Raw genomic sequence first — 22,308 nt, 5'->3', positions numbered from 1 at the left:
GGCTATGAATAGCACCTTTCCATTTTTCCTATATATTAAATGGCACCTCTGTACTCCCATGTAATAATCTGTGATCTAGTGACAATGGCCTCTTTGCTCTTTAGAGATGACACTCCATCTTCCTACTCTGGACATTTTACTGTCCTGTAAAAATAATAAGCAGAAACTAAAAAATAATAATCAACAAATTGATTATGGGTTATAAACTGATTTAGATACTTTGATTGCTCTACTTACAAAGTATCTTCAGTTTATTTCAGTGAAGTGAAGCTCATAAGTGAACTTCTCTTCAGGGCCAGGCACTAGGACACTAAAGAAACTCTTGTAAAAAATAAAATATTTATTGAAAATATAAGTATACAAAAGTATTTCTAACTACACCCAAATAAAACTCCCTGGTTCCACAAGGAACCACTTCTCCTGTTTCCACAGGCTATACTGATCCTTCCGGATCTGACTAACCCAAACTTTTACTATTCTAAATAAACTTAACACTATTATCCTTATATTTCTTAACCACCTCCAAGATATAAAAACAAAGTCTAGCTGGTTGAGTCTCAACAAGAATCAAGTTAGGACTCTGAGCCTTAGCAGACTCAGAGTCCAAACCAAAGACCAGATCTTTCTTTGGTCTTCTCTGAGTTAAAACAATCTATAAAACCAGTAGTAGATAGTCAATAGTGTTTCCCAAGTTGGAAAAAGAAAACACTTAGCTCCTTCATATTTTTCCCTTCTTTCCTTCTAACTCAGAAAGTGAGGAAGATGTTTCCTCCTCCAAGCTCTTAAGGCAAGAGACTTAATTCCCAACTGCCAGAAACCTGTTGCTTCAGAGTAAAAGCCACACCCAGAGAGAGTAACTACCACAGAAAAACCATTATAACTGTCAACATTTGAAATCTGAGATATGTTTCAAACTCCAATTCTTTCTCAAGCCAGCTTCTCGACTTCTTATCTCTAAAACTAATATAACAACACTTAATTTCTAATATCATCCTTATAGTCCCCTGGGCCTGGAACATTCTCCTCCTCCATATCTTTATGCACTGGCTTCCTTCGAAGTCCCAGATAAAATCCCACCTTCTACAGGAAGTCTTTTCTAATCCTTCTAAATTCCCTTAATTGACTATTTCCAGGGTATCCTTTATCTAACTTGCTTGTTCATAGTTAACTCTGAGTTCTAAGAAAGCAAAAGAGAACTTTTTTTTGGTAACTCCAGGGTTTAATACAATGTCTGGCATATAGCAGGTCTTTAGTGTTTAAAGGCTGATGGATATTTGCTTTCTTCTTTATTATTATTTTTTTCTGGGCTATTGGGACAGTTTACTCTTGGATATTAGGGAGCAAAGGCATCAAATATTGTGTTGTATTATCTAAATGCCTTAGCAGAGAGGAGATTGTAATGACATTTGAATCTGGAACAATAAATCTCTCAGGTCATATTTTTCTTGCTTTTACATAATGAGAAGTAACAGGTAAAGAATTGTGGATACCCTAGTGATGAACTGATTTCTATGAACATAAGTAAAATATTCAAGGCAAAAATCTCAAAAGCTAAGCATTGCCATCTGAGAGAAGAAAATAAGGATTAATATGCCTACTATGTGCTAGGCACTGTACTAAATGTTTTTACAAATATCTCAGTTATCCTCACAAAACCATGGGAGGTAGATAGATTCTATTATCATCCCATCTTAGAGATGAGGAAACTGAAGCATATTTAAATTAAGCTTCTTGTCCAGGGTCACATAGCTAGTATTCAAGGTTGGATTTGAACTCAGGTATCCCTAATTCCAGCACCCAATCCATTATGTCATCAGCTGCTCCTATATATTATTGAGGTGCCCTAATCCAGAATTCTTTCTCAACTGTCTAGCTCTCAACTAGCTGTCTCTCTGTAGGAAACAGGGCAGGGGGAAATGAGTTAAAAGATTCAAGAAATAATTTATTATCCAAACAATGAATTGTTTCAAAATAACTATCCATCTTAGTGGGATTCTTAATTCTCAAGGAACGAACTCACTAAGACCTATAGAGAGAGCAAAACTTTAGTTCAAGTAGTGATATTATTATTGTTATAAATTATTGACTCCAATCCAAAGTCTGTGTGTCACTACCTATATTTACACTTTTCTTGTTTCTTAGTTGTAGCTATCCAAAACTATTTTGCCATAAAAGGCATATACTGGGCAACACATTGCAGCCTAGTGTGAGATAATTCTGTTACCTCACCCTGTAAACTGCATTCAGGAACATGGGAAGTTTAAATAGTCATCTTTCTCTCTTCTCCCCTTTCCTCCCTCCCTCCCTATTTCCCTCCATCCCTTTATTCCCCCCACCCACCCAATCTGTTTGTCTGTCTCTGTCTTTCTCTCTCTTTCTCTGTCCCTCTCTATCTCTCAGTGTCTCTCTCTCTGTCCCTCTCTGTCCCAGCACATCCCAAGTCACTATGACAGTTCGGAAGAAGGATGAAGTGAGATATGGCAGAGCTAATGTCCCAGGCAGTGAAAATGGTACAATTTTTTCATTCATTCTTTATTCAGCAAGTAATTATTGAGAACCTGCTTCACGCAGGACACTGTGTCAAGTGTTGTAGAGGTTTAGAGAGGAATAAAAAGCTCAGTGCCCTATCCTTATGGAGTGGCAGTTAATGAAATGAGTTTCAGCAATGTGGAAAATCACCATTAAAATATCATAGAACCATCAATTTAAAGCTGAAAGCCACCTTTGACATCACATAGTTCATTCCACTAATTTTTACAGCTATGGAAGAGACTCACTCAAGGTGACACAGGTAGTAAATGGTCACACAGGTAGTAAATCCAAGTAATAGTGGGATTTAATCCAGTCTTCTCAGGCCAAGTCCTCTGTTCTTCCATTAGACAAAGTTTAGTTTGCTTAATTAGAGGTACTTGTAAACAATAAAAGATGATTGCTCTCTAATCCATCTGCGCTCATGAAGTTTTACTGCAACTGAAAAGCCAAGCAGAAAGTAAATTATGCCAAGACATTAGCCAAGAATGACTCAGCAATGAAAAGACTTTATGTACAAAATATTTAAATGTGCTATTCCAAGGAAAACATTTCCTACCCTAAATTCACCCTGCCCTGCCCTCTGTAATTCACCAGCAAATTTTGATGCTGCACTCTCCATCTTTTTGGAGAGAGAACTTTTTATTTTCATTAATTTCTGAATTGGCTAATGTGATTTCTATCGATAATTGACTTCTATAAGTTATAGCTGAATTTCTAAGTTTTATGTTTCTTGGGATATGTGGGGGGAAAGGAAGGAAGGAAGAAAAGGAGAGAGGGAAGAAAGGGAGGAAAGGAAGAAAAAAGGAATGGAGGGAGAAAGGATAGGAGGAAGGGAGGGAGGGAAGGATCAGGGGAAGGAAAGAAAGAAAGGAAGGAAGGAATGAAGAAAGGGAATAAGGAAAGAAGGACAAAAGAAGGAAGTAAGGGATAAGGAAAAGAAAAAGTGCCAGGCACTGTGCTAAGTGCTTTACAAATAGAATATCTCCTTTGATCCTCACAACAACCTTTGGAGGTGGGAACTATTATTGAATCCATTTTATAACTGAAGAGACTGAGGCAAACAGAGGTTAAATGGCTTGCTCAGAATCACACAACTGGCAAGTTTCTGAGACTGGATTTGAACTCAAGTCTTCCTGACTTATGACCTAACTGCCTGATACTTGGAAAACTACAAATAAACAAATCATTGATCAAATCTGAGAGCCAGGAAGAGAATTTTAGGACATACTTCAATTGTGCAAACCCTTCTGTTTAGCAAAACCTTTTGTCCATTTTCTCCTGCTTTGGACAAACAAGTGAATAGAGAAAGTACAGCTGAGTACTTCTGTTTGAGCCTTTTTGTACATTTCTGGACTATCATTCCTCATTTGATGATATAGTACAGCTTTATTTAAGGTTTGCATATTGCTTAATATATTTTATTTGCTTTATCCTCACAAGGGTCCTGGATGGTACATGCCTTTACTATTCCTGTTTTACAGCTAAGGAAACTGAGGCAGATGGAGGTTAGGTGGCTGGTTCACAGTCACAAAGTCAGCACATTTGAGGCAGGATTTGGACACAGGTCTTTGTGACTTCAAGTCCAGCTTTCTATTCTCTATGGCCATCAATTGCTTCTCAGATAACTAACAATAGCTTCTACTACTTTCTGAAGGGAAATACAAAAGACATAGTGTCTCTGTCTCCATCTGTCTTATATATATATATATATATATATGTATATGTAAAAAATATCTGTTTGCTGAATGATGACTTTTATGTTGTGGGGAAGAGGAGGGAGAGCCTGGAAAGAAATTCCATTAATTTTTAATTATTATTAACATTTTCATAATTATATCATAATCATATAAAATATAAATATAATAGCAACATATTGTTAATGTGTAATAATTAATATTTAAATCTATTACTTTTTAAAAAATAGCCTCTATTTCAAGTGACAAGTTTACATATTGCTTTCCTCATAACCCTGTGAGAATGGATAATACCTGTGCTACTGAGGCCACTAGGTGATACAGTGGATAGAGTACAGGACATGGAATCAGTAGGGTTCTGAATTCAAATCAGACTGCAGATATTTGATAGCTGTGATACACTCACCAAGTCACTTAATCTCTATCTGCCTCAGTTTCCTCACCTATAAAATGAGAATAACAACTCTTTGTAAACCTTAAAGCACTATAGTTAGTATTTTCTCTATTTTACATGTCAACATGGAAATCTAGAATTACTCAGTTTATTTAGTTGGGAGGTAGAAACCCCAGGTTTTGACCTTGTCACAGGAGTTTTCCCCCTAAGGGAAGGTCCTACTTCACCAGACAATAAACATCCACTTCAGGTGGGAGGTATCCAAAGTCAAGTAGCTCTTTTGTCTCCAGAAGCCTTTCCCAGTATATCACACCCTCTTTCTGAGGATTGAACTTGGGAGACTGTGACTTGCCCAAGTCACAAAAGTGACAAACACTGATGATATGTGAATCTTAAAAACTACTCAGACTGTACTTTAGAAGATTTGGTCTAGCTATTCCCTTATTGTAACAATGGAGATACTTGGTCTAACAGTATAGGGAACTTTTAAAATTACTCCACCCTGCTCAGACAGTGCCTTAGGGGAAGATAAAGTTGTAAACTCCTGATGGAACAATGAAAGTCCCTAACTCATACCTTATAGTAAAGCTAGAACCTTAAGCTAGGTCTATTTTTAGATCTAATACAAAAAGGTGTTAAGTACCTGTAAAGGTTAAATTAATCACAAAACGGTCAAGTAACTTACAAAAGGCAAGCTTAACAAAGAGGTGTAAAGTACTCAGAAGATATAATCTAACCAGAGAAGGTGTGAACTAAAGAGTGGTGAAAACTAAGAATGGGCAGTCCTAGAAAAAAGCGTAGACATGAAAATTATGGGGAGGTAACATTTAGGGAATCCTCTGGGTTTGGGTGACAATGTTTTCTCCTGCTTCTCTTTCTATCTAGCTGACTTTCCCTGTTCTGTCTACTTTGTCAGTTCATCATCTTAACTATGAATGCTGCCCAAGGCTCTGTCCTCTTTTTCTAGAGGACCTAACTCAGTGATATAATCATCTATAGCATCTAACTCAGTGATCTAATCAGCTCCCATGGGAGCTGATATTGATTGATATGTCTCTGCAGGTGACTCAGATTTAAATAGTCTTCCCTAGTTTCTCTCTTAAACTCCCAGTTCCAAATTTCAGATTGTCTTTTGAATATTTCATACTAGAGGTCCTGGACAGCTGAGCGGCAAAGTAGAAAGAGCCCCAGACCTGGAGTCAGAAAGACCCATTGTCTTGAGTTCCAATCCAACCTCAGATACTGTGTGACCCTGGGCAAGTCACTTAACCCTATTTGCTTCAGTTTCCTCATCTATAAAATGAGCTGGAGCAGGAAATAGCAAATCCCTCTGTATCTCTGCCAAGAAAATCTCAAATTGGGTCACAAAGAGTCAGACAAGATTGAAAAATGGCTGAACAACAATGCTAGAGGTGCTACAGACATCTCGAACTTAACATATTGAAAACAGTTTATTACTATCCTCAAAAACTCATCTTTCTTTTCTACAGCCTTATTACTGTGGAGGGCACCACCATTGCTCTAGTTCCCTGGTTTTATAAGGTCAGATAATCCTCTACTTCCCTCTCCTGATCACCCCACATACAGGAAATAATGTCACTTCTCTATCTATAATTTAGGTTTCAGACCTTTATTTCCCCCTTGGGTTCTTATAACAGCCTGCTATTTGCTTTCCATGCCTCAAGATTCTTCACATTCCAATCTTCCACACAGCTGAAAAATTAGGAAAGTGCTCCTAAATCCAATATCTGACTCATTCAAGCCCTTTTCAACAAATTCCAGGTACTCCCTGTTCTCTCTGACATCAAATATAAACTCCTTTGTTCTGGCATTTAAAGGTCTTCACATCCTGGCTTTTTCTACCTATCTATTCTTACACATCCTCTACCCCTCCAACACTCTATGGTGCAACCATATTGGGTTCCTTGTTCCTCTTCAACATGATCCTATCTCTATGCCTTTACAATGATTACCCATAGTTCCCATAGATAGCATGGTCTCCTTTTTGAAGATGAGGAGGTTCTGACTCAAAGTTAAGAAACATGCTCAGGGTCAAACAGCTAGAAAGTATGAGAACCAGGACTAAAATGCACATCTCTCTTTATTCCAAACTCCGAATTTCTCACCCACCCTAACACGTCTAGTCACATTCATAAGTAGGAATTCATACCAGGAATTTTTGTATTAAAAAACAATCATGGGGGCAACTGGGTAGCTCAGTGGATTGAGAGCCAGTCCTAGAGATGGGAGGTCCTAGGTTCAAATCTGGCCTCAGACACTTCCCAGCTGTGTGACCCTGGGCAAGTCACTTGACCCCAAAAGCCCTATTCTGCCTCTACTCTAAGACTCTAAGACAGAAGGTAAAGGTTTAAAAAAAAACCCACAACAATCACCATAAATTGATGCAAAATCTCTCAAAAGAATTGGGAGAGTACTTGGGAATTTATCGTGATGGATCATAAATTCAGGACTGCAAAAGACCAAGGTCTTTGCTTTACAAATAAGGAAACTGAAGCCCAGGATGGTTAAGTAACTTGTCCAAAATCACAAATTTACTAAAGTTCTGGAATAGATGACCTCTGACAAGAGTCAGTGATGCTTCTTCAGTACTTGAGCTAAGTTTAATATCCCGGCTCAGACAAACTCATTCGACCTCATTGGGCCTCAGTTTTCTTATCTGGAAAGTGAAAAGGTTGGAGTAGATGTTCTCTAAAGTCTTTCCAGCTCTAGATCTATGACATCCCCCCCCCACCCCATTGAAATGACCTCTTGCAATAGTTTAATGATGCTTTGATGATCAAACACTAGAGGGCAGTGTGATCCCAAGGATAATTATAGTGCAAGCTTTGTTTAGCAGATAGCTGAGGGTAGTGATCACAGGATCATAATATAGAACTAGAAGGCTCCAAGGAAGTCAGCTAGACCAGCTCACTCGTTATTTTTTTTAAAAACCCTTACCTTCTGTCTTGGAGTCAATACTGTGTGTATTGGCTCCAAGGCAGAAGAGTGGTAAGGGCTAGGCAATGGGGGTTAAGTGACTTGCCCAGGGTCACCCAGCTGGGAAGTGTCTGAGGCCAGATTTGAACCTAGGACCTCCCATCTCTAGGCCTGGTTCTCAATCCACAGAGCTACCCAGCTGCCCCCTGGCTCACTCATTATTGCAGAAGAGGAGACCGAGACTCAGAGAAATCAAGCGAGTTGCCTAAGGTCACAGTGTTGAGTTGGAAGCATCATTTGAACTTGGAGTCTCTGATTGCAGGGGTAATAACCATATAATCATAGATATTAGTGTTGGAAGGGACCATGGCCATTGCTTAAATCCATCTGACTCTTTCATTTTACAGATGAAGAAACTTAACCAAAGTCTCAAGTTAGTTAGTGAAAAAGAGGAGACTGCTAAGGGGAAGAATTTCTTTCTGCCATTTGAAAGAAATTTATGGGAACTGAGATGGGAATGAATAGAGCTCTGGGGCTAGAGACAGAGAGAGGCAAGTTCAAATTAGACCTCATACACTTAATATCTGAAAGACCCTGGCCAATTCATTTAACCCTATTTGCCTCAGTTTCTTCATCTGTAAAAGGAGCTGGAGAAGAAAATGGTAAGTCACTCCAGTGTTTTTGTCAAGAAAATCACGGGGCCACCAAGAGTCAGTCAGACTCCACTGAACAATAACAAGGCTTACATTTAAAAAGACTCAAACACTCAATTATGTTTTTGATTGTTGGTGACAAATCGTGATGAGATTCTTCCATGCCTAGACCCCAGTATGAACCCCAGTATGAAGTGGAATATGTATTTTTGAGATGGTCATTTGGGATCAAGAGTGCAATTAGTGGTTAAGTCAATGAGAATTTGTTAAGTGCATACTATGTGTCAGGCATTATGCTGAGTCCTCAGGATACAAAAAAGGACAAAAAGTAGTCCCTTTTCTCAAGGAGTTCACAGTCTGATGAGGACAGACAGCTTGAAAACTAAGCACAAAAAAAGTGATACACAGGATAAATGGGCGATAATCAACAAAGGGAAGACAGTAGAATTAAGAGGGAGTGGGAAAGACTTCTTGTAGAAATTGAGATTTTATCTGGAAGCTAAAGGAATCCAGGGAAGCCAGGAGGTGGAGATGAAGAGGGAAAAATGACCAGGAAAGGGGGACAGCCAGTGAAAATGCATGGAGTAGAGGGGAGAGAGTGTCAGGAGCAAAAAATTTCAGAGTGAAAAAGGACACCGGGGTCACAGAGTCCAGACATCACCTGAAAAAGAATTCCTTCTATGACATAACCAATAAGCAATCTTCCAGTCTTTGCTTAGGGGTCTCCAATGAGAGAAAACCCACTAAGATGACCCAGTCATCAAACTTTGATTCTTCTGTGCAAAGCGACCCGGGAGCTTGATCTCATAAATGCTATGCTTAGACCAACTGAACTAACTAGCTTGAAGTTAATTATCTGCCAGTATTTCTCACCAATATGAATCCTTTACTAGCTAATCAGTCACTGGCCTAGGATTCTGTCTTGAGACAAATGTAAGGCAAGGAAATTACAAAAGCTAATCAGACTAGATAACATTTCAAAGGCATCATAAGGTTAGTTTATTGGGTTCTGAGAATTACAGTGGTCTCAGAATTCTTTAATTGGCATGATAATTACAAATAGTGGAACAAACCCAAAAAATATGCATTTGAATATATACATCTCTAATATTCTGAAACTCCAATTAGGCAGAAGTACTAAACTAGCCCATATAAGGCCTTATTTTTTATCTTCATTTTGTCCTTCCTGCTGCCCACTTCATTCTAGGAAGAGAAGACATCACTTCTAAGACTAATGGAAGAGACCATTCTAAATCAAACCTTTAAAAAACAAACAAATAAATAAATAAAACCTTAGCTTCTCTCAGGAAATTTGGTGGTCCATTATTGGGGCAGGGGTATAATTATGTACTGCATCTCCTCTTCCCTAAAACAGGCAGATTTAACCTGTCTTAGCCACCATCTTTCCTTTTTGCCTGTCTAGGGGATGGGGCAGAAGATCCCATGAACCATGTCCCTCTACTTCACACACAAACACACTACTCATTTTCATTTTTTAATGAAAATTCAAATCTTTACAGTAAAATCCACTTTAACCCTGACTTCGTTTATCCTTCATACATATATTGATGGTAGTGATTTTGTTTTATCAGTTTATGTAGTACCAGTGATTTGCAAGCCAAATTAAACTGTGAAGTGTACCCCATTGATCACTTCTTTTGGGGCTTCTCTTCCCTATATCCATCCCTATTATACATCATCTTATACCAGTTTCCCAAAGATCTTCCTAGTGAAATATTTGTCAAGAATTTACCATCAAACTTGGTAGCTTAATCCCTTTTCTTTCCCATCCACCAGAGGTAAGTAATTAGTTAAAGTCTTTTTCATTAAGATGCTAATCACTTAAAGTTTCTCTCTACTTGGTCAAATTCAAAGAAATGAGTCACTAATAGTGGAATCCCAGGTATCCAGCGGAGGTGGCTTTCTAGATTCCACTGCATAGTCCAACACCTACACTATCTCCTCCTCTTCCTCCTGGGAAGATTGACCTTTCTTAAGATCTGATATATCAAAAGTTTCCCTTCCTTTCCAGTGAGAGTAAATGTCAGCAGTATTAATGTCAATGACATCCTTACTTGGACAGAGTGGGTGACTGTATCATTAAGAATCATAAACCAAGATGACAGCAGTCCTTAGCTATGCCAGCAATTCCAATAATTTACCCATTGATAGTCAAGAAGTAATAATCAAGAAGCCCCTGACTTAGAGGAGATTCTAAGGACACATAGCCCCGTTCTTGTGGTCTGGGAGTTTATGTGGCTCTTCTGCTCCATCCAAGTTTATTATGTGACCAGGCTGTTTTGTAGAGGTAACTTTTGATGCCATGTCACTCTGGGCTTTTCAGGGAGAACGGCTCCTGTCTTCTCCATTTAGATTATTGCTGGACTAGTCTGAAGATATACTTCCACAGTCTCAAGGCTATAGAAACCCATAAGCTAACTTTTAGCCATCCAAATTTCTAACAGTCCCCAGCCATATTGCTCAATGGTGAATCATTTCTGCCATTACTAGTAAGTGGTCTTTGCCTTCCTTACCCTTGTTCTGTTTTCCTTTGGCTGCTTCTCTATGATATGACATGGGAATCAATGGGCACAGGCAGAATAAGATGGCAAGGGCACACCTTACTCCAGAGTGTAGAATTGTGGGATGACCTATGAGGAAGAAGAAATGAGAATTGCTGTCAGCCCCAAGATGGCCTTGGTCACTGAAGGAGATTGATGTCTTCCTCTACTGATGGAAGAGAGGGGGACAAATAATTGTTTCTAGTCTTTTTCCTTTTCATTTCCTTTTCTGACCTTCCCAGTTTGTAGAAATGCCAGCACGGAGTAGAGGAGAAAACTAAGAACACAGATGGTGGATATATTGGTCTAGAAAGCTTCTAGAAACTGAAAGGTTGGACGTTTTAAGGTCAAGCAACATTCAGAGTTTCTCCTAGATTTATTTCCCTCTGTACACTTCTAAAAGGAATGATCATACAGAAACCAAAATACTTTACACAACTTCTTAGATCCAATTCAACAAACTCAAATGCCTCTTATGTCCAAGGCACAATAACCTCCCAGAACACTTGTCTTTACCAGTTGTATGTCTATCTTCCACCCATGATTCTGCTTGATTTCTACTCCAAATATCATAACACCCCTAGGATAAGGTGATCTCCTGAAATCTCATCAACCTGTAGAGCAACTCAACTTTTGATATTCAGCACCTTCTTAGGATGCTCTATTGTCTCTTCCCTTGGGAGAAGGCTTAGGATTGGAGGCTGGAGATGGAGTGATAAACTCCTTCCCAAACTAACATAGAGGGCTCAGAACTTTCTCCATAAATAGATTTTCCACTAGGAACTCTGGTTAGTTTTGACTGTTTGGTCCTTGGTATCCCCCTGACACTCCCTTTTCTCCCTTTAGGGTTTCATTTTGTATGTTGTCTTCACTCATTAGAGTGGAAGCTCCTTAGGGGCATAGACAATTTTTTTTTCTTTTTCTTATTTGTACCTCCTGCACTTAGCACATTGCCTGGGACATAGTAAAATGTCCATGAATGTTTAATAAATTGAACTGGTGTATTAGAAGCAGCTTGTGCTGGTTTTAAGACAATAAATGGATAAGTATTCAATGAGAGCATTTACAGCAAATGCTACACATTGGGTCTTGATTTATTATTTTGTTGATTGTTTAAACTTAAGAAAGTAATAGATAAAATGTTAGTAGTACAGATTTAACTTTAGAAAGTGTCCCACGTACATTGCCCTACCCCAGTTTGTTGTCAAGTCTTTTGAGTGCTTGAAGACAGCTTTATATCCATTGACATATTAAGAGACTTCTTTTCCAAGCAAAACACAACCTGAGTTCCTTTGTTGTTATTCAGTCTGTCTGACTCTTTGGGACCCTATTTGGGGTTTTCTTGGCAAAGACATTGGACTAGTTTGCCATTTCCTTCTCCAGCTCATTTTATAGATGAGGAAACTGAGGCAAACAAGATTAAGTGACTTGCCCAGGGTCACATAGCTGGTAAGTGACTGAACTCAGACTGAACTCAAAAAGATGAGTTTTCTTGACTTCAGGCTGGGCATTTTATCCACCAAGCTACTTTGCTTCCCCAAATTCTTTTAATTGATCTACATATGACATGAATTTCATATTCTAGGCTGGTCTCCTTTGTATGTTCTCCAGTTTATTAAAAATCCTTCTAGAAATGTGGCACTCAAAGTAAAGCCATTTTTGTTTGTATTTTTCTTTGGGCCAGACCTGAGTACAATGGACCTTTTGCCTCCTTTGTCATGGTAACTATGTTTTTCTTTTTTTTTTAATTAAATTAATGGATTGGTTCATTTCATTAAAATATCCAGTTAACTTCCTCTCCTGCCTCCTCTCCCCCATTATAGAAGGTATCATTGGGCAAAAAGATATATGTGTACATAAAACTAAACCTTACTTGTTTCTATTCACTGGTTCTTTGGTGGCAGACATATACAAGTCATTCTTCAAACACTATTCAGCTACTGTATAGCATGTTCTCGTGGTTCTGCTTGTTTCACTCTTCATTATTTCATACAAGTCTTTCCATGTTTTCCCAGCATTAACTTGCTCATCATTTCTTACTATGTTTCTCTCAGTGCAGTGCATGTATGTTAGGATGAAGGGGAAGGAGAAGCTCTTAAAGCAGCAGGCACAGGCGCAGGAGTGGGGTTGGAGCTAGGCTGAGGCAGCTACTGTTGGGGTTGGGGACAGGTAAGGGAGGCTGAAGTGGGCAGGGGACGGATGTCAGGAAGTGTGTGAGCTGGGCCTGCTCCAGGGACAATGCCTTTTCCAGTTACAACCCAGGGATCACAATAAACACGGATGCCACAGAAGCATTGCGGTATTACCTCTCTCATCAGTTTAGCAGCCCCCAAAGAGACAGCCTGCATACTCGCCCAGAAACTAATTGAAACCCTAAAGCCCTTTGGGGTTTTTGAAGAGGAAGAGGGACTTCAGTGCCACATCTTCCATAGTCCGTAATTGGGATCCTACAGATTAGGAGTTCATACAAAAGGTGCTGATCTTGATGTGACTTTTTCACCTCATCCTATGAAAAATTGAAACCAGAGGAGGAAGTAAAAAATGTAAGGGCTGCTGAAGAGGCACTCATACTAGTTATCAAGCTATGGTGTTTTTTGTTTTTGTTTTTGCTTTTTACAAATAGTAAAAACAAAAATAGTATTTATTTTGGGCTTCTCAACTAACCCAGTACTATTAGAATCCCCATTTTACAGTCAAGAAAACTTGGGCAAACAAAGGCACACAACTAAATATGCCAGCTGGATTTGAACTCATGTCCTCCATGACTATAGATCCAGTCGAGCTGTGTTTTGATGGTCTAGAGATTGATATTTTCTTTGCAAGATTAGCACTGCTTACCTTCTGTCTTAGAATCTAGATATTGGTTCCAAGGTAGAAGAGTGGTAAGGGCTAGGCAGCTGGGGTTAAGTGACTTGCCCAGAGTTATACAGTTAAGAAAAGTCTGATGCCGGATCTCCAATGTTCAACCTAGCTTCCCCTCCATTTTTTTAAAACTAAAACCACCAGATATTTTTCACATGAACTGTTGTTGCAAAATGCCTCCCCTGTTTTGTACTTGGCTAATTTGATTTTGTGACCAAGTGGAGAATTTTTCATTATTTCTACTAAGTCCCAACTAAGTATATTTGACTGATTGTTTTACCCTGAGGAGACATTTTTTTCAGACCTGATTGTCATCCAACAGGCCATTTACCCCTTCAAGTTTTGTGTGATCTTCAAATTTTGTAAGTATGCAATCTAAGTCTTCATCAAAACCATTGATAAAAATGGTAAACAAAACAGAGCCCTGAGGCTGTCCAGTGGAGATCTACCTCATCCTAATTATAACTATTCTTGGGATTTGGTCATCCAACAAGTTCTGAGATCTACATTTTTAAATCAAAATAGTAGAAGAGAATTTGTCAAGTGAATTCAGGGACTATGTCTAATTTAATTTAAATTATGTCCTGTCCTATTATGGTGATTTAATAAATTGCTTGTTGAATTGAATTTGTTTAGTGAAATCAGGAACCAGGTTTAAAAGATAATAGAAGCTCCCAGGTTCTTGTCATCCCTGCCATTGCTATTGAAGTTCTAAAGAATTTTGTATTGTTGATGATGTGTCTTTTGGCCTTTCAAAATGTTGACTTCTCAGGTCTTTCTCTAACCGACTTTCTGTAGTCCATTTACAGCACTTCTACTCCTTGGCTTCCTGTGACTGATCAAGTCTCATTAATTAGATGACTCCCTTATCTCTGTTCTTGACTCCAGAGTAACCCTTAAAGTCAAGTTAGCTGTTCCTGAATGAATCACCTGAGCTGAAGCTAGCTTGGGTCACCCATTCCAAGAGTGACAACAAAAATGTCAGGCTAATTCAAGGAAGTTCCCAAGAGGTACCTACTCTACAAGACATGTCCCCCTTCCCTGACTTCCAAAGCGCATAGGAAGTGAATTAAAAATAAAATGGAAAATTTAAGAAATAAAAGCTACAGTCCTTTGAAAAGTACATTTTAACTTCATACCATGTGAATTTCTAGCCATCTAGTTTGTTAATCTGATAGTTCTCTTTGTGACTGGTCTGTCTGTGCTGGCTGGTCTTAGTTGACCATTTGATTTTCTCAGTTTGTAATAATCTGCCAAGAGGGCAAGTGAAGTGTTACAGTAGATAAAGCACCAAGTCTGGAGTCAGGACTCATCTTCCTGTGTTCAAATCTAGCTTCAGACACTTATTGGCTATGTGAATCTGGGCAAATCACTGAACTTTGTTTGCCTCAGTTTCATTATCTGTAAAATGAACCAGAGAACAAAATAGCAAACCACTCCAGTACCTCCACTAAGAAAACCCCAAATGGGGTCATGAAGACTTGTTCATAACTGAAAAATGCCTTAATAGGGACAAATATGACAGTCTTCTGACCTATCCAACTAAAAAAAATATATATGTATATATATATATATGATATATACATATATATGCTTATTTATATATACACATTCATATGTACATAAAATTGTATATACTTTCCATAAATAAGTGTATTGTATATGTACATACATACTCACTCACATTCACCTCTGGTGGCCTGAAAATTTTAGTAAAGTAAGTTTTGTTAGTTATCTCTTCATTTGCTATGCCTTATTATCTCTGTACCATAATGAAGGATGACATTAATAAGTAACTGCTGGGAGCCATCAGGTCACAACACCTTGACAGAGTCACGCGTGGTAGCTAAGGAGGCCACAGAGTGGCCCTTGGCAAGATGTGACTGCCCACTCAGTCCCCCTTGCATGACCTCTCTCATCAATATCCTTACCTATAGAATTGACATGATTATTATTCCCCCTAGTCTCAGAAGGAATAATGCAAGAACAAACTACCTGTACCCTTATTTTTTAAAACATCACCAAAAGATCAGACCCTCAAACCCAATTCCAAAAGACCATCATGGGTTAACTTTTACTTAGGTACATAATTCCCAGCAAAACCGTAGCTGCAAGCCAAGCCCAGAACTTTCCTACTCACAGAAACTTATTCTCATGAAGCCAGCACACAAATCAATCATAAAGGCCCATACAAAACATACAGGTACACTAAGCTTCAATATGCCTCAGTGACTCGATTTCACAGACCAGTAACTCAGAAACTCCATAGTAAAGCCTGAAAAATGATCAGTCTAAGATTAAATTTGAATTGTGTTCCCAGTCCCTCTCAACCTCAATGGTATGATTGTTGCTTTTGATAGATTATTTCTTTTTATTAAAAGCAATAAGTAATTTTCCTTGATTATTTGTAAGCTCAAAACTTCTCACAGGGTAATGATTAATTAAGCCACCTGTGACGAAATCATTTATATTGCGTGAAACCTTTGTGCTGTCAAGAATCTGTAATCACAATACAAGAAGATAGAATATTAATCAAGTGATTTGTTAAAAGTTAATGTATCACTTTTCCAATTATCTCTATTTGGACATGTGTGTTAGGCAATCTATCTGTGTGCCAAGAAAATGGGTATAAAAATAAACATCAAGCCTGGGGATGGCGGAGCAGCTATCAGATGCAAAGCATGCCTGCTGATGTAAATATACAGCTGTCTTCTGTTTGTTATTTTCTTGAAAGATCGTTTGCCACCTGTTGGGAACCCCTGGAGTCATGAGTGAGGCTGGACCTTGCCTGTGGCAAGTAACAACTGACATTTTATTGAGCATTTTAGGAGCACCTGAATAGGAGAGCAGATGATGCTGGACTTTTAGTTATGAGGACCTGATGTCAAATCCTGCCTCAGATATGCCTTTGATGTGTGATTCTGGGCAAGTCACATAACCCTTTCACCCATGATTTCTTCATCTGTAAAATGGGGATAATAATTGCATCTATATCACAGGGTTGTTGTGAGGATCAAATGAATTAACATGCTCAAAGTGTCTTGCAAATCTTAAAGCAAAGCCTTTGTAAATGATAGCTATAGTTTTAAAAAAAATTATTATACATATTGATTATCTTATTTGGGATTTCCCCAAATATCACTTTCTGAAAAATTCGAGTCTCTATTAAGTCATGACTGACTTGCCAGTGATCATACAGCTAGTGCCTGATCCCATGTTTCCGGATTTCAAATCTAGCCTTCTATTGACCTCACTTGGCTATATTATGGGATGCCTTCTCATCCCTGAATGTATTCTACCTATAACTCTGTGATTCACATATACAGTATATATATATTATAAAAGATGTTTTATGCTCTCTCTGTTACTAATATTTTTCTTTTAGCTTCTAAGATGTCCTACTGTGCAAATATTTCTTTTCCCCTTTTCCTTGCTGCTTCCCTGGAAGGTACTGACTCAGCATGTTCTCTTTCTGCAGAGGATTCTTTTTTTGACAATAGTCAGTGACTGTTTGCTCTTAACATGGAGCCTCTAGGATGAGCAGATTTGTGCACTGTTTCAAAGATGCTGGGAGAGTTCTAATAGATGTATTGTTCAGGGTCTAGAACTTTATAACTTTGAAGTGATGCTGCCTTCTCTCTCTCTGGCTTATTGGTGTTCCTATTATGTATGCAGATGCTTCCATTAAAAGCCCCTAAATAACAGAGGAATGCGATTCCTTACTGATGATGCACATTGCATTCCTGGTGTCATCAATTATCTCTGGGTCCTGGCACTACCAGTGAAGTGTCATGCTCCTAGTATGTGCTCAATAAATATTTGTTTAGCATTTTAAATTCATAGCTCTCAGCTTCTGTGGATGGCTCTATTGTGAGTACTTCAGGCTACTGGCTTAGCAGCAAAACCCAAATCTATTGCTTACTTATTTTATGTCCTGTTTCTGTCTATCTTAAAGGATTATGGAACTGAAAGGGATCTTGGAGATTCGCTAGTTAGTCAAACCACTTTATTTTATAGTTGAGGAAACAGAGACCCAGCAGACATTTGAATTGATGGGTTCCTTCCCACTTTCCCAAAGAAAGTTTTTTCTTTCCTTTTTTTCCCTCTGTTTCATTGCCTTCACTTGAAAAAAGTTATGAGGTGAAAGGAGAGTTAATGAAGAGGCCATTAGGGGCATCTAGGTGGCTCCATGGATAGAGAGCCAGCCCTGGAGATGGGAGGTCCTGGGTTCAAATCCAGATTGCTGTGTGACTGTCATCAAGTTATTTAATCCCAATTGCCTTCCACTATTCTGCCTTGGAAATGATACTTAGTATCAATTCTAAGTCAGAAAATAAGGGTTAAAAAATGCCATAACTACACTTCATTTAGATTTTCTTTGCTGTAGAGGTAAGTTATAGCACAGTTGTAGGAAGGCATGTCAGCCTAGCACTTAGTTCTGTCTGGGGAAAGGCTTCAAAGGAAAACAATCATGGTGGAGACACTGGAATTAAGATTCTCATTGACCAAAAGGGAAGTGATTTAGAAGTGTCAGTTGTAACAAAGTTCTGCTCTGGCCAAAGGCACTAAAATATACAACGAGTAACAAAATTCTGCTCTGGCCAAAGGCACTAAAATATACAACGAGCAAAAATTTAATGTATCTGCTTGCAAGCAACAATTGTATTTGATGACAAGGTTGTAAGAAAAACTAATTAAAAAAGGAAAACTATATGTATTCATCTATGAACCCTTAATAACTAATTCTTCTTCTCTTCATTGAATTATTTTAGTTACTTTTATAATTTTTCAAGTTGTGAATTACAAAATTGATGTGAGGGTTCATTGTGTGCTGTTAGTTATAGCTCTGGGTGTACATTGCTTAGTCAAGAATAAAGACCATTCCTAGACAAAGACTGTGTAAGCTTGATGCTGAATGTAAACAAGGGAAGAAGTAAGTTAACAAGAGTCCATGAATCATTTACTTTCCCCCACAGAGGCAGATGGTACACTAAACTTGCAGTACTGCTCCCTTATGAGTTTTGAGGCAACCTTTGCAGGGCAAATGCTGTCAAAGACAAAAAAACAAAACAAAAAAAAACACCCAGAAACCAAAAAACCCCAAACACCAGCCCGTATACGAAGTCCTGAGCCTGGTCTCTGACTGGCCATGAAAGTGACACCTTTATGTCAGACATGGAACTCACTGTTCTCATCTACAAACTAAACTCAGCACTTGCATCCTAACTTATCTGAGCAAATCGATAGCTGGGGAACAAATCTTTCATTTTCTTTTCATTTTTAACCCTTACCTTTTGTCTTAGAATCAGTATTGTGTATTGGTTCTAAGGCAGAAGAATTGTAAGGACTAGGCAATGGGGGTTAAGTGACTTGCCCAAAGTCACACAAGGTAGGAAGTGTCTGAGGCAAATTTGAACCCAGAACCTCCCGTCTCTGGGTCTGATTCTCAATCCACTGAGCCACCCAGCTGCTCCCAAATCTCTCATTTTCTTGAGAAAAAAATACAGATACCACTGATGATAATATGATTATAGGTATTAAGAGAATCTCCAAGTTTGGGAGGCTTTTAGATTGTTTTCTCTTTGGAATTGTGTGACCACAGAAGGAAGCTCTAAAGACAAGGTAAACCTGGCCCAGCTTGAAGTGACCAACTTAAAAGCAGCTGACAGCTCTTGGAAACAGAACTCATACCTTTTCTTTGGGAAAATTACTTTTCTTCTCATGGAAAAAAATTTCCTGCAGTTCCACCAAGGCTTCTTCTGTACTCCGGAATGCTCAGATGTTAGTTTTTTGGTGTTTCTGCTGTGTATTTGGCCACAGGATTTGCTGCTCCTTCTCTTTCATCTCACCATAATCTTGTCCCGGTCTCTTCCCAAGGGACAGAGTTCTCATACCAGCAGTTACACCATGATTTCTTTGTAGCTGTCCAAGAGCTTTTTTTTTTGGTCTGAAATTTCAAATGTGTCTGAACTCCTACCATAGTCAATATTAAGGACTGAGACCTTTGAGCTTCTTCGTCCCCACTCGCCGCTGTTCCTTGGTAAGGTTTCCTTTTATCTTCACCAGCGTCTTAGCTTCTTGGGTATCAGAGTTCAAACTTTGTCCTTCTCTTTCGTTCCAATTATTAACATGTCTGCTTTTTCCTGTTACTTGGCTTTCAACTTTTTTTCTGAAATGCCGCCCATAAACCTTTCCAACTGGCTCCTTGCCAACATTGTTCATTCTCTATAAGAATGAACCAAAGGGAATGGCCTTGCTCCCAAGTAATGGCAATATGGACATGAATTTATATATTTATTTGGATTATATCCCAAGTTGATTTTTCCTCCTCCATTAGTTCCTATATGAACTTATTGTTTTAATAATCTACTTATGAAATAGTGAGCATTTATTGACTACTTACTATGGGCCAGACCCTGTGCTAATACTGGAATACAAAAAAAAAAAGGGGGGGACATAAAACAGTGTCTGCCTTTAAGGAGCTTACATTCCAGTGAGGGAAGTAACACTAAATAATTATAGATGTATAAAATATGCACAGAGAGCAAAAGATAACCAATGGGAAAGGAGGAAATATTTTGGTAGGAAGCCAAATGAATGTTCTTTTGTCCCTGGTCACAAGTCCATAGCTAGGACAGAGTAACTGGAATTTTCCTTTAACACACTGGTTTACTCACTTCAGTGGTTCCATATGAATCCCACGTTATGTAGCTCTACTTTTTGAGAATCACATTCAACCACTGGGTTCATCTGGCCTGACTCCTCTGTCCCTGGCTTATTGTCTCATCTTCCCTCTCCCTGCCTTGCTCTACTGGTACAGGATTGGGCTGGGGTCAGATTCCCTGAAACACCTCTTATTCCCCTCCTAGTAACACTGTAAAACTAGAGGAGATTGTCTTCTGTGCTTCTCTAAGTGGATCTGCCTTAGGCACCAGAAGTCCTAGTTTCATCTAGGTCTCTGGTGGATGGTAGAAGTAAGAACTTCAGAGAGCACTCTGAACTATATTGCCTTCCTTTCGTTTTGAATAAGGTAGTCATGTATAACAGGAGTTGTGTCTAAAACCCACTTTGTTCACCTTGCATATTTTCAGCACATGTGCCAGATAGATCTATTTTTCATGTCCATAACTTGATAGCAGGTAAGTTTGGGGTTAACTCTACACTATCTAGAATATTTAGATCGAAAAGATGGGTTCAGGAAGACAAAAACATTGTAAGGGAAAACTGCGTTTCTGAAATATCAACCATGCAGCTTTCATAAAAGTAAAAAAAAAAACTTTCTTGCTATTTGCATTTTCTTGCTATTTGTAGAATATGGGAAACCACTGAAAGATAAAATGCTAACATTTGGTTGGCCAATCGGAGGCCCTCTATTACAAATAGAGACACTATAAATATTATTTGTGTATATGGGTTCTGTTTCTCTCTTTGATATGTTTGGGTTATGGAACCAGCAGTGTTATTGCTGGGGCAAAGGGTATGCCAGTTTCATAATGTTTTGGGCACAGTTCCAAATTGCTTTCGAGAATGGCTAAAATAATTCACAGCTTTATCAGTAGTGCATTAATGTGCCTGTTTTCCTACAGCTCCCCCAGCATTTATCATATTTTCTCAGCTCTGCCAATTTGAGGAGTTTGAGGTAGACCCTTGAATTTTCTCTAATTGGCACTGTTCTGATTATCAGTGCTTTGGAGTTTTTTATATGGTCCTAGATAGCTGCTTCCTTTTAAAAACTGCTTATTCATGTCCTTTTACCATTTGTCATTTGGAGAATGACAGGCTAGCTGAATTCGGAGAAGCAAATCATCTTGTTGACCACAAGGCAAAGAATTTTTAGGCCACAGCAACTCTTGAAAATCATTTGCTAAGTTCTGGAGGAATTGCATTCTGCATTGGTAAAGTAAGGATCCAAAATGAAAAAGAAAAAAAAAAGAAGATGGATCTTAAAGGGTTGAAGTTGGCTACAAATGTCTCTTTATACAGGATCTGCAGCTGGCATTCTCTATTGGATTTTTTTAAGAGCTCACTAAGTGCAGCTCTTTCTGAGTCTGACCTAATTTAGTGAAGTGCTTGGCACTCTTTAAGATTTCTCATAGCCCTTTGTATGGGCTTCTCCTTTGCAGTTACTGTCTAATTTGCAGAGGAGTTATTTGCATGCAAGCCTTACCTCCTTTACAAGTTTCCTCAATGTGGTCTACTGTCTACTGTCCCTGCGAAATAGTTATTGTTTAACAAATGCTAGCTCTGAATTTGGACACATTTCACTAGGAAATTCTAAGTAAAAAATTTTTTTTTGTCAACAAAGGAAAAGGGGGGGAAATAGCAATAGATGATTCTTAAACTGGGAGTTGACTTCTTATTGAATTTAGAATACTTCAGGGGTAATAATTTTAAATGAGTTATTTTTTAAAATCTTAATAAAGGAGAAAATAAAGTTGGTGGAGATAATTCCATAATGTCAAAATTCCAGACTTCTTTGGGAAAATTGGCGATAGTCAATTAAAAAGAAATTATTAAGTATGTTTTCTAAAGTACTCATATAAGGAATTATGAGAAAGGGTGCTATCCACATCTAGATAAAGAATTGTGGGAGTAGAAATCCAGAAGAAAAATATATGATTTATCACTTGTTTAAAGAAGGTTCAACGGCTGAGATGGCGATGCAGCAAAGCACT

The 22,308-nt window shown here is 38.4% G+C and overlaps 1 protein-coding gene across 1 annotated transcript in view; it reads right to left on the bottom strand.

Annotated features, from left to right (window-relative positions):
• SLC19A3 (solute carrier family 19 member 3) overlaps nt 1-21,530 on the bottom strand; it is a 43,274-nt gene extending 21,744 nt beyond the window's left edge. The window contains exon 1 of the mRNA XM_007502150.3: nt 19,325-21,530. The gene's annotated coding sequence lies outside the window, so the exon portion shown is untranslated. The remainder of the gene's footprint in view (nt 1-19,324) is intronic.
• Nucleotides 21,531-22,308: the final 778 nt, after the last annotated feature.

Source organism: Monodelphis domestica, chromosome 8 (genome assembly GCF_027887165.1).
Source record: "Monodelphis domestica isolate mMonDom1 chromosome 8, mMonDom1.pri, whole genome shotgun sequence".
Taxonomy (NCBI): Eukaryota; Metazoa; Chordata; class Mammalia; order Didelphimorphia; family Didelphidae; genus Monodelphis; species Monodelphis domestica.
The sequence above is the reverse complement of the archived record's forward strand: the minus strand, read 5'-3'. Positions and strand labels throughout refer to the sequence as shown.